At 36.1% G+C, this 12,484-nt stretch overlaps 1 long non-coding RNA gene across 1 annotated transcript; it reads right to left on the reverse strand.

The window, feature by feature from the left end:
• Positions 1-5,897: 5,897 nt before the first annotated feature.
• On the reverse strand, positions 5,898-9,411 carry LOC147283497 (uncharacterized). Its single transcript, XR_015122496.1, has 3 exons — positions 9,260-9,411; positions 9,060-9,155; positions 5,898-6,263 (listed from the first exon to the last, which is right to left on the reverse strand). It is a non-coding gene; the product is annotated as an uncharacterized LOC147283497 (long non-coding RNA).
• Between the last annotated feature and the right edge of the window lie 3,073 nt (positions 9,412-12,484).

Consider the following 12,484-nt stretch of genomic DNA (forward strand, 5'->3'; position numbering starts at 1 on the left):
GAAGGCTTGCTGGTGGTCGATGGTGGTGGCTATGGCAGCTGGTGGTTGCGGGTAAAAGGGGGGCTGCGGGAGAGAGAAGGAAAAATGGAGAGAGAGAGAGAGAGAGAGAGAGAATGTGTGGAATATTCTAGAGAGAGATAGAGATGTGTGGAATATTCTAGAGAGAGGAAATTTTCTGATTTCCATTTTTTTTTTTTAAAAAGTCCCTAAGTCAAAAGTCTAAAATGCCCTTTTTCTTCAATTGACCATAAATCTTAAACTGAAGTTTCGATTAACGTACGGTTCGCGTCTACGCATTCTTGAGATCGAAGCCTTTACTATAAGACCAAAATCAAAGTCAAAATCCAAATAAACATTCGAGTCAAAACTTGGGTTAAACCTTTTAAAATAACACGTTTATAAAATAAAACAATAAAAGTAAAATTCAAATATATCCATTTTCGTGAAACAAAATGAGTTACCAAAAAAAATTTAAATTTCTAGCGAAAATTTACGAGGAAAATATTCTCGAGGTATCACTATTCAATTTCCTTTAAAGCCTTGTAAAATCAAAGTTAAGTAAAAACTCAAATTTGTAGTGAAATTTTGGGTCGGGACGTTATAGTTTTGACCCAAGTTAGACCTTGGAAATGTAGTACTTGAACTCACGAACCTAATAGTGCGAGTCTCATGTTATTCAGAGTTCGGGAGATTATTTCATGAATTTCCCAAGTTTCATTTTTCCTTAAGTTATTTTATATAGCTTTAATTTTATGGAATTTTTCCAAGGGCAAATTGGTAATTTGATCCCGTAGTTAAATAGTACTAGTCATCCCGAGTCCATAGTATTTTTCATGGTATTTTTCCGAGTCCCGAGCTATTTTTGACAAACTTTTGAAGTTAGTAAAATAAAGAAAGTTAACTTGGTGCGACGTAGCGCACCATGATTGGTTGACGGGCCTTGATTCAAGCCCAGCCCATGTCTCTCTCTTTTGGGCTGCACCTTCCCACTGTTTTTGGAAAGCCCACTATATATTTTGAAGTCCAAATGGCCCAACAAAAGAATACTCTAGATCCTTTATTTTTGGAATTAAGTAATTCAAAAATAAAATTATTTTTGGATCTAGATCCTTCCACTAAATCCTAGTCATCCATCCTAAATCAATTCTAGCCATTGAATCTACCCTCACTCACCTATAAATACCCCTCCACTCCATCATTTTCATTCACACCATTTTTATGAGTTCTAGAGCTTCTCTCTCTAGAATTCCTCTCTCTAGTTGCGCTTCCTCTTTATAAGGATCGAATATAATTTTTTTTCTTTTGATCATAACTAGAGTTTTGGAGCTCCGATCGATGATCCGCTTTTGCCTACACGTTCGTAGCGACAAGTTCTTCGATTCTAGTAGTGTGAAGGCTAGTTTTCAGTGAAGTATGAAGAAAGTCATTTTCAAGCTCCATAGATAATTTCTTAATCCCTGTCGAAGTTCTACTGAATTTTTGTTAGATTATTCTCTTGTTAATTAGACTCTTTTAATTTTGTTACTTAGCAAGTCTAGTAGTACTGAGACTCTGCCCATGGGATGTCTTCAACAGGTAAACGCGTAACCCAACTTGTTTAACAAATATTTATTTAAGTTGTGGTTTAGACGAAACTACTTAACTGTTTAACTGAAATTGGACTAAATAAATATTGAGGCCATGGTAACCAAACGACGTGATAACTAAGGTCAGTTCATGAGCATACAGGCGTTGGGTACTAAGCCAGAGCTCTCTCAGTTTCCCCATGCACTGACCAAACATCCTCGACAATAAATTAAAATGAATCTAGAAACCACACGATTTGACATGATTGTTTGCCTCGGGGTGTAAGGTTATGTTGGATTAAGAATTTAGAGAAGTCTAACAGTTACGCTAGTGCCAACTCTTTGAATTATACTTGGTGTTAATAGACAAGGTTGAGTGTACATCTTGTCCGTTCCTAAAAGTTGTTGTCGGACTAAGGACTCCAGTTACTAGAAGGAGATCCCGATGACTTGGTGAATAGTCATTCTACTTGTCCCTTAGCTACTAGGATAATATTTTCATAATAAATCTAGGTGTTAGTAATTCACACCTAGTAAAAGTATTTACTTGTGTGTTTGCCAAATAACTAAAATGAACTAGGGCACACTCTAGAGATTCCACATAAATCCTTACTTGGATATTGGGTTCTATATCTCACATAATTGGAATTCATAATTGGATTGAAGAATATATATGGTAATGAGACCAATAACTCTCTTTGAAAAACTTGGGTGATTATCTACTTGATATGTGAATATCTATGTGACCATCTCTATGATTGTGATTATTTGATGGAAGCCTTAACCATGTGTGGTTTCGGACAATGATGTTGTTATGAGCTTGTTGTTGAGCATGTGCATTCCCACATGGATTTAGATTTGGCATAGGTTGATGCTAGTGGAATATGCATTCATGCATCATGATTATTCTCATTGAGTATTGTGAAACTAATGAGAATTCAGTGTTTGGACACTTAGTTTTAGAACGAGGGGTTGCGTGAGCGACCTTGGGTTTCGATTCCCTAAACCACAATGGAAAACCCAGTGAGCATTCGATTCCCTAAACCATAGTACGACTGTGTGGATACATTTTATTTGGGAGTATACTGGGTTTGCGACCATGGAGGTATCACGGGTCGTGAGGGCTGTTCTTATCACTAATTTGCAGTATGAGGGTAGGCCGGGTAGTGATGGTTCTACGGTACAAGCTATGGTGGTCCACTGTTATACATGTTATGATATCTATATACTTCTGTGGATTGGAAAAGGTACACGTGCATGAGATACCTGTTGCATGCATCACATATACATATTTGCCATATAAGCATGTTATGCCATGATCTATGATGTCATAATTATAGTTGTTGCCTCATGTGGCAACCCGAGTGTTAATCTCGGGGACTGAGTTCCTGGTGTTGTATTTGACTGTGAACTTATTCTTTCAAAGCTGAATCTGTCTTTGGTGACCTAGTATGTGTTTTTCTGGTTTATCCTATATGAGCTTTACAGCTTACCGGGTTTGTCTTATAACCCGGTGCACTGTTCCACGGTGTAACGAACTGTTTTGCAGGATAATTGGGCTGAAGAGGCAGAGTGAGGAGGGCATGGCAGTGAACGCTTCAAAGGGCAGACTTGTCTTTCTACTTTGTATTTCAGTTTGTAAAACTGTTTTGTAATTGTGTTAGGCTCATTGAATGGTTTCTAAATGTCTTTCGGAGTTGTGACTAATTATAAGTGACCCTAAGGGATTGGTCATATTTTACTCTTTTTAAATGAGTCTAAACTTATTTCTGCTGCTTATTCTATCTTTGATCCAACCTAGTTTTCAAATAAAAAGGCTTAACCTATTTTGGGAATATTTGGGGATTATGACATTGGGATTTGTTGTTGTAGTCTCAAGTATCTTCAGGATATATGGATGTCGCTGTGACGTACTTGGGTTTTGGGGCGTCACAGAATCCCTCTCTCCACTCTCTCGGGACGTCACAGAATCCCTCTCTCCATTCTCTCCAACTTAACTCATCTCTCAATACTCATCCATTCCATTCTCTCATTTCCAACACATAAAACCCTTGCCTCTCTTTCTCTCTCTATTTTTGAACTCATATCTCCATCATCTCCATCATTTTCTTTTCTCCATCTTTCCTCCATCATCTCTTCTTCTCCTAAAAGCCAAACACCATCACAATCCATCAACCATTCCCTCCATCATTTTAGAAACTCATCATCACCATCATTGTAAGAGGAGCTTGGAGGCACTTAGGACATGAAGCCACTTTGAGCATCCAGGGAGGAGTACAACACCTTGGAGGCTTGGTTTCATCATCGAGTCTTCTCCTTTTTACTCTTGCTTTCATTTATGTTCCATATTGTGATGTTGCTTGTACTTTTCATGGCTGGGGAGTAATTTCTTGATTTGGGGCGAGGGATGTAACCCTAGTCTAACTATGTAATGACTTCGTGTTTTGTGATGTAAATGTCTTTTTGGATATATATGCTCTTATGCTATTTTAATGATCATGACTTGTATGTGTGAACTCACCATTTATGCATATGAGAAATGTTGTCATATAGAAATTGGAGATTGGTGACCTTTAGTTTCTAAAGCATGCTGCATAAGAGTGTGGTAATTTAAAAGTACCTTGGTTGGATTGTTTTAATTGCTTGAATTTCTCATCCTTAGAACTTTATGCAACTAGGGTTTGCTATGACATGAATCATAGGTAGTTAGCTATCACCTTGGATGGGGTAGTTGATAACATGAATGTGGATGTGCCTTAATTTACCTTGGCATGGTTGGGGATTAGGAGAGAATCTAATACATCTAATTTGGCATAATCACTTAATGTGTTGTTGTTACCTAGAAAGGTTAGGGTGAACCCCCTAACAACCCAAAATCTCATATCATCATCAAACTTTAATTTGTACTTAAGATTGCCTTGTCTTTAAATTTTTGAAATTTGTATTTCCTTGTCAATCAAACCACAACAAACTAAAACACTACTCACTCGCACATATCACCATGCTAGCGAGGGGATAGTTTGTACATATATGGTAGCTTGTTTTCTAGTTTTTAATAACCCTAAAATCAACTTAGCTTGTGCTGAACTCACAATCCAATCCTTTGGATACGACAACTGTTGTTATCCTACCTCAAGTGCAAGGTTGTCAAATTTTAGTATGGAAATGGAAGTAGGGGGTTGTCGTACCGAAGAGATTGGATTGAAATTTTAACCACAAGCTAGATTGATTTTAGGTTTATAAAACTAACAAACAACTTACTATGTACTATGCAAAGCCAAGACTAAACATAATGGTATGTGCAAATGTGTAGTGTTGAGTTGTTGTTTGGTTAATTGATGATAAGTAACACTAAAATTTGAAACTAACAAATGGAAATGCAAGCAAATTCAAGTACAATTTAAATTCAATGATGATGAAGGATTTGGGTTATTTGGGGTTATTAGGGGTTCACACTAACCCTCACATGTAACAATTAATGCAATTAGTGATTATGTCAAATTAGATAGAGTAGATTCCCTCCTAACCCCCAATCAAGGTAAATTAGGGCACATACTCTTTCATGTCACTACAAGAAAAACCTTAATATATATCAGTGATAAACCGATATCTATTTAGGTTTCCAACCGATATATTGAGTGCCGATATCTATTCTCCCATATTACATATCGGTTATACACTGATGTCTATACTATATTAGATATCGTATTTGTTTGATAATCTGATATGATATACCATCATCGTTATCAGATATTAATCATTTCTGATATCTTAAAAACTTCATTCCGATATGTAAGATATTTATGATATCATTAGTAATTTTGAAACCGATATAAAAAATGTATTCAATATCGTCTTGGTACTTAAAATCAGATATAAAATGAGTATAGCATATCAGTTTTGTAATTAAAATTGGATATAAATAGTGTATCACATATCGATTTGGTACTTAAAATCTGATATAAAAAGTGCATAACATATCGGTTTGTACTTAAAATATGATATAAAAAGTGGATAAAATATCGTTTTTAAATTAAAATCGGATATAAAAGGTGTATAACATATCGATTTTGTACTTGAAATCTGATATAAAAGTATCCTTTACATATCGGTTTTTTGGTTTTTAAATGATGTTAAAACATCATTCCTTATCGTTGCATTTTTACATAATCTGATATGCAATAGGCTTCTGATATGGATAAAAATTAATTGGTAAATATGCATCCACGCAACAATTACTAAGCTTCTAAAGTAATCCAACTTAAATTCTTCCATTCATATAAATGAATCTAACATCTAAACTCAGTAATGAAGTTAACAAAATAAGATTACAAATCCATATAAAAAGATGGATAGCCCTCATCATGTATACCTCAAAATCACTATCCTATCTCCATAACCTTCACAAAATCCATCTCTAGCTAGCTAGATCCTAATTAAACACATGCCAACATGTACAAAAATAATGAAGGCATGACAGTGCAATTCAGCTAGGCCTAAATTCTGCCTATACAAAAGATTTGAATCTGAACTAGCTAGTATATATCTTCATATCTACAACAAAATGCTCAAAAAGGTACCAAAAATATGCATGTTAGTCTAAATAAAATTCATGGAAACATAATCTCCCCATTCAACCCGGACTTCATCTATTTATTCATGTGTGTAACTGCTCCTCTTGTTCTTCAGGTTACTCCACTGAAAACAAGAAAGAAAAGTGCATTAATTAATAAGATGGCAGCAAGGATCCCAAAGTATTGAAAAGTGCATTCAGCAAGGATTCCAAAGGGCATTAAGAAAATATAGGCCAAAAGCATTAATAAGATTGCATCAAGTATTGAATTTAGATGGCTGCACATATATATGATTCAGATGGCTTTCAGATGGCCTACATTTGGGATCCAGACAGAGATAAATCATATAAAACCCAAAAACTTAAGTTGTAAATTTAGAAAGATAAAATAAAACATGGTCAAGAGATACAATGAAATTACATCCAGCTGGCAAAATTAACCAGTATACACCACCACGGGTTTGTGTGGTTCCACCTTCATCAGCATGAACTTGAATCCCTTCCACCTGCAAACTAATCTGTATCATTACCTACCTTAAATAAATGCAACTTATCAAATATGAGCAACAAAGACTTACCAATGTCCTCCTATTTCGTTAATAAAATACAATAAAGTGCACCGTAATACTTTTTACCATTAGCAAATAGGCACCATGCCATGTACAGATTATGATTTTACTGTTATATATATATATTATATGTATATATGGAAGAGAATTATTATAGGAAGCAAGTGACCTATTTCGTCACCTGAATTATCAATCACAAAAATTATACTACAAACAGTTCAAGAATACTATTCTAGAGTCAGCCAGACAATCAATGTAGCATTATGAATTTTAGATGAAAGTAAGAAAGAACAGAGCTGCTTACATGACCACATGTAAGTTTACAAGCAATAGCATGGCTCGCCTCATGAAGAAACACAGTGACAAGCTTAAATGGTCTCAGCAGTATTGTCCTCCACAGCTACAAGAATTGAAGAATAATTTACTATACATGACTTGTAAAAAGCACAGCAAGTTATTAATAGAAAGCATACTAGAGCCTAATTTCAAAGTGATTGAAGTTAAGATGGCTCTTTAAAACAATGTATGACCTATGTTGCTGTTTTGGTTTCTACAATCCTAGTTTTTTTTAGCTTCTGCACTAAGGGACTAAATTCTTGTCTGTAGTTTGGACCAGTTTTCTTATCAATTGTTAAGACAAAATTTCAAATTTTCAAATCAGTTGGGACCCCCTTTGGCTCTGTTTTTACCTACTGGATTTCCACCCAAGCATTATGGCTGGCATTATGGCTGGTCACCTCATTTTTGGTTAAAATTGATGCCACATGACCTGCCTTGTGAGTCACCATTTGACATTGCTTCCTCAGTAAAATCATGCCTAGCCAGTAGTGATTATAACTGAAAGTAAGTGAATACCAAAACTGGGATCAAAATGTGTCAAAATCAAAACATGCAGAAAAGCAGGAATTGCATTATACACTCGAATTCACGAGGTTACACTCGATCGAATGCACAAAAGCTCTTCAAACCTACCTCTCTGGATGCTGGAACCCTTGAGCATCAAACTAATATGCAAATTTGACGCCTCCAACCAGATCTGGCATGGACTACACGCAGAATAGACAACAGACAGAACAGTGGTAAGCTGACAAAGGAAGGGTCCGAGTGGAAACAGCTTTGGAATGCTTGTGAAGAGTATGAAGACGCTTTGTTCACTGCAAACTGCATTTTAGCAGAGGTATGTGCACAACATAGATAAAACTGACGCTACCCAAATGCTGCCACTTACCTGTATTACATCAAAATGATTGATAGCTAAGAAATTGTTCACTTCCTCATATCAAGAATGAATTGCATACATCTATATCTCATGGATGCCCATGTAAAAGAATAGAACATCACAGCGAAATTGTAACAAGAATTATCAGTACAATAAGAAAATCTCTACAACCAAGAAGCTATGCAACATATAGACTCCAAAGAAAAACTAGAAGTAATGTCCTGGATTGAGGATCGACTCATTATGCTGCTCTCATCGGAAGACAGTGAAATAAACTATTAGATCCCAAAATATTTATTAAACTAAACCTCACTTATAACTGGTGAGGGATGACCCTAAAATCGTAATAATGAAATTAATGGTCTAACTACTGAAAGAGCATTATTGCATTATATATAAGAGTTTACTTACAAGAAGATGTAGCGCGCAGAGCTAGATGATGGAGATTGGCAGAGCTCCTCACTCACCGAAGATGCAAAGCTGAGATGAGAATTCATCTGTCTTGCTGGATTCATCTGTCTTGCTGGATTCATGTGTCTTTGTTCTTTCTTCCATCTTCTTTGCAAGTCTTTGTTGTACGTTATTATAGTTGTCTTTTTTTTTTAGACAAGAAAGAGAGTAACTACATATTATGATAGAAAATTAGAGATAAAAATGAAGTAATTAACTTTGACTAAGAAAAATTGAACGAAAACATTAATACCTTTTCAATTTTACAACATTTGACATTGCTTTTTCAAGTGCAATACGTATACTTGCACACAAACCCATTATGTCTTGTTTTGTGGTGGCAGAGTTTAGAAAACCCTCAGTGTTTGCATAGCAAGCAAAACCTCACTGGAAAGTGCATTGTAGCATAGGCAAAGATATAACTGACGCTGCCAAAATGCTTCCACTTACCCTCTACTACATGAAATTAAATGATTCAGTGCATAACCTGAGAATAACCAATTACACAAATAAGGTAGTTCTAACTAACTTTATAATTCCAAAAAAAATACATAAGACACATATACATGGGCATTGCCCAATTCAGTGTTAATGCATGGCTGGGAAATTGATTGGTTTAACTAACTCATATGCCGATATCTACAATAGGAGCAACCTGCCCCAATAGGAGTAAGTATTCTAACCTGCGACTCATATGCAAGGGTTGTGTCCTCAACTATTTCCTTCATGTACCTCATGACATAATATCCACATTCAACACCACCCGGTTGTTTAGGACACTACAGACAAGCAAAGGAAATTACATAGAGTTATACTTAATTAAATTAGTCCAATGTGTAAGAAATAAGAAACTTAAAGACTTAAGTAATACATAGACACTTACATAGAGATGCTTCCAAGTTGGTGAATTCCAGCAAGGAAAAACCAGAAGACACCCAGAAGTAGAAGAGCTCCAAAAAGAGCCCTTAAAACCTTGCTGCCACTCTCCATATATGTCTCTGTAACCCCCTTTGGCTCTGTTTTTACCTACTGGATTTCCACTCTCCATATATGTCTACTGTTTCAGAACCAAGAAAACCATAACCTTGAAAACAAAATTTATAGCTGGAATTGTGCTGTTGGATTTAAAAAAGACCCAAATAACACACACACACACACACACACATATACAGTGATATATATATATATAGGCCGGTACCTTGTTAAGCCATCCTTTAGAATGAATCCTTGAAATTGATCTCTTAGCCCAGGACCACACAAGACACCAGACATCTGCTCACCTAAGGAACCAAATAATAAAATTAAGAGGGAAGTGTGAGAGAAAGAAATAAGATATTCAATACAAAAAAAAAACCTAAATAGATACAAATAGATATAAATATAGAGGCAGCTGTACTCTTGTATGCCAAAATATATGCCACAAATTATCATTATAGCATGAAGGAACTTCCATCCAACCTATGCCCTGGATAAGTCTGAATCATTTTCCAGTAAACCACATGTGAACTTCCTCAAAACAGAAAATTAAATTAAATTAACCAAAACAGAAAACAAAATCCCAAAACAAAATTAATAAAATCCTAGCAGAAAGAGACAGATGTTACCTTGCAAGCAAATATAAAACTCCAAATTGAAACATACAAATTACCCAAACATTTCACAATAAAACCCACACCAAATCAAACTAATCGAACCCCCGACCAAACAGAGTCTTTAAGCCAAATCGAAATTCATCATGGACTATTATGAAAACTCAAATTCACAGACACAGAGAGAGAGAGAGAGAGAGAGAGAGAGAGAGAGAGAGAGAGAGAGAAATACCGAAAGCATGTGAGAGCTCAGAAAGGGAAAGATAGCAGAGAAAGAGAGAGCCGAAACCACCTGCAACCAAAAAATAAATAAAATTTTTCAGAAACTAATAGTAGAGAAAATTTGTCTAAATTCAACCAAAATTCCCAAAAATAATAGAGAATCCGGCTTCCAAAGGAAGAGTATAGCAAGCAAACAAGGTGAATAAAAAACAAAAAAAGCAACAGCGAGAGAGAGTACCTGAGAGAGCTCTCGGAGAACAAAATCGGAGTTGGATAGGTGTTACACAAAAAGCTAGACGATGGATACTAGGCGATGGGTGTTGGACGATGGGTGATAGATCTCGTATCATTGGTCCCGAGGTCTAGTTGTTGCCTTCCATCAGAGAGAGAAAGTGAAACCCTAGAATTTGGGGGTTTTGCAATTTTGGATGCGTGAATCGTGTTTAGGAGGAAGAGAAAAGAGAGATAGAGAGATCGAAGGAGAGTTTGGTCGATCTGAGTTTGGTCTCAATGAGCGAGGGTGAGAGGGAAGGAGCTGAGTTTGGTCTGATGGAATCTGAGTGAATGTGTCTGCGAGTGAAGAGTGTGGTTGAGTGAGAGTGTTGAGGGATATATGGGGTATGAAGTTAAAAGGTACGTGGGAAAAAAATAAACTTAAGTGAGTGAACAGTAACGAGCGCCTCTTTTCTTTACATTAGTTTAGGGTTTAGATATCAGTTATGACAATTAGATGTCAGTTTTTGACGTAACAGTAACTTATACCCAAAACTTTAGATATCAGATTTGTAACACGGCGATATATAAATGTGTTTATATATCAATTTTAAAAAACTAAAAATCTAACTGATATTAAAAATTTTTACAATATCGATTGCGTTAAAACTGATATCTATGTAGTGATGTCTATTAAGGTTTTTCTTGTAGTGTGTTATCAACTATCCCAACCAAGGTGATAGGTAACTACCTAAGATTAATGTCATAGTAAACCCTAGGTGCATAAAGTTCTAAGGATGAGGAATCCAAGCAATTAAAATAATCCAACCAAGGTGCTTTTAAATTAGCATGCTCATATACAACAAGCTTTAGAAACTAAAGGTTACCAATCTCCAATTTCTACATAACAACATTTCTCATATGCACAAGTGGTAAATTCACACATACAAGTCATGATCTTTAAAATAGCATAAGAGCATATATATCCAAAAGGGCATTTGTATCACAAATCACAAAGTCATTACATGGTTGGGCTAGGGCTAGATCCCTAGCCCCAAATCAAGAAACTACTCACTAACCATAAAAGTTACAAACAACATCACAAATTGAAACATAAATGAAAACAAGAAGGAAAAGAGAAAACTCTAGATGTTGATGCCAAGATCCCAAGGGGTGTCACTCCTCCAAGGAGGTCCAAAATAGCTTTTTGTCCCAAGTGCCTCCAAGCTCCTCTTGCAATAATGGTGGTGAATATGGTAGATGGGTGTTGTAATGGTGTTTGGCTTTTTAGAGAGGAAAAGTTGATGGAGAGAAGATGGAGAAAAAAAAATGATGAAAAGAGATGAGAAAAGACTAGGGTTTTGGAAGATCGATGAAAGATGAGATGTGTGTTTTTGAGATGAGATGATGGAATGAATGATGAAATGAGTGAAATTAGAGAGGATGGAGAGGGGAGCTCGAAATTGAGAGAGTGTTTAATGGTTTGGGTGAGTTGTTATGTCTAGAATATGTGGCTAGGATGGTGCTTGAGGTGCTTGTGGTTGGTCACTCTATCTAAAGTTTGGATTATTTCTCCACCCCAGATTGTAAGTGTTGCTATAGGGATCATTCCTTGGTCTTTGTTGATGACCAAGTTGGTTGCATTGCTCCATAAATTCCGAAAATAAACCTCCTTGAAGGCATTGCACTGTCTCATGTTGCAAGCTCTCATATATCATACAACTATGCTCCACTTCCTTGCTTGCCATAGATGAAGATGGTGCATGGCTAGAATTCTCTTGTTGAACATTGAGAAGCAAATCAAGCTTCTTGTTCATTGTGGCCTCTATCTTCTTCAACTCTTGTTGCACATTGATGTGAGGGGTGTCCATCTCAAAAACTCTTCTTCTTTGTTGCTCTTTCATAGATAAGTTCACATCCTTCATTGGCAACCTATCATTGACATTGTCTCAAATTTGTGAAGTCTTACTCAAATTGTCAAAAACCTCCATGGCCTCCCTTTCGGTTTTGTCCATAAAGCTTCCTCCACATGCGTAGTCCACTCTTCTCCTTGTCTCTTGAGTCAATCCATTGTACAAGAAGTT

The sequence above is a fragment of the Dryas octopetala genome, chromosome 5, assembly GCF_963921425.1.
Source record: "Dryas octopetala chromosome 5, drDryOcto1.1, whole genome shotgun sequence".
Taxonomy (NCBI): Eukaryota; Viridiplantae; Streptophyta; class Magnoliopsida; order Rosales; family Rosaceae; genus Dryas; species Dryas octopetala.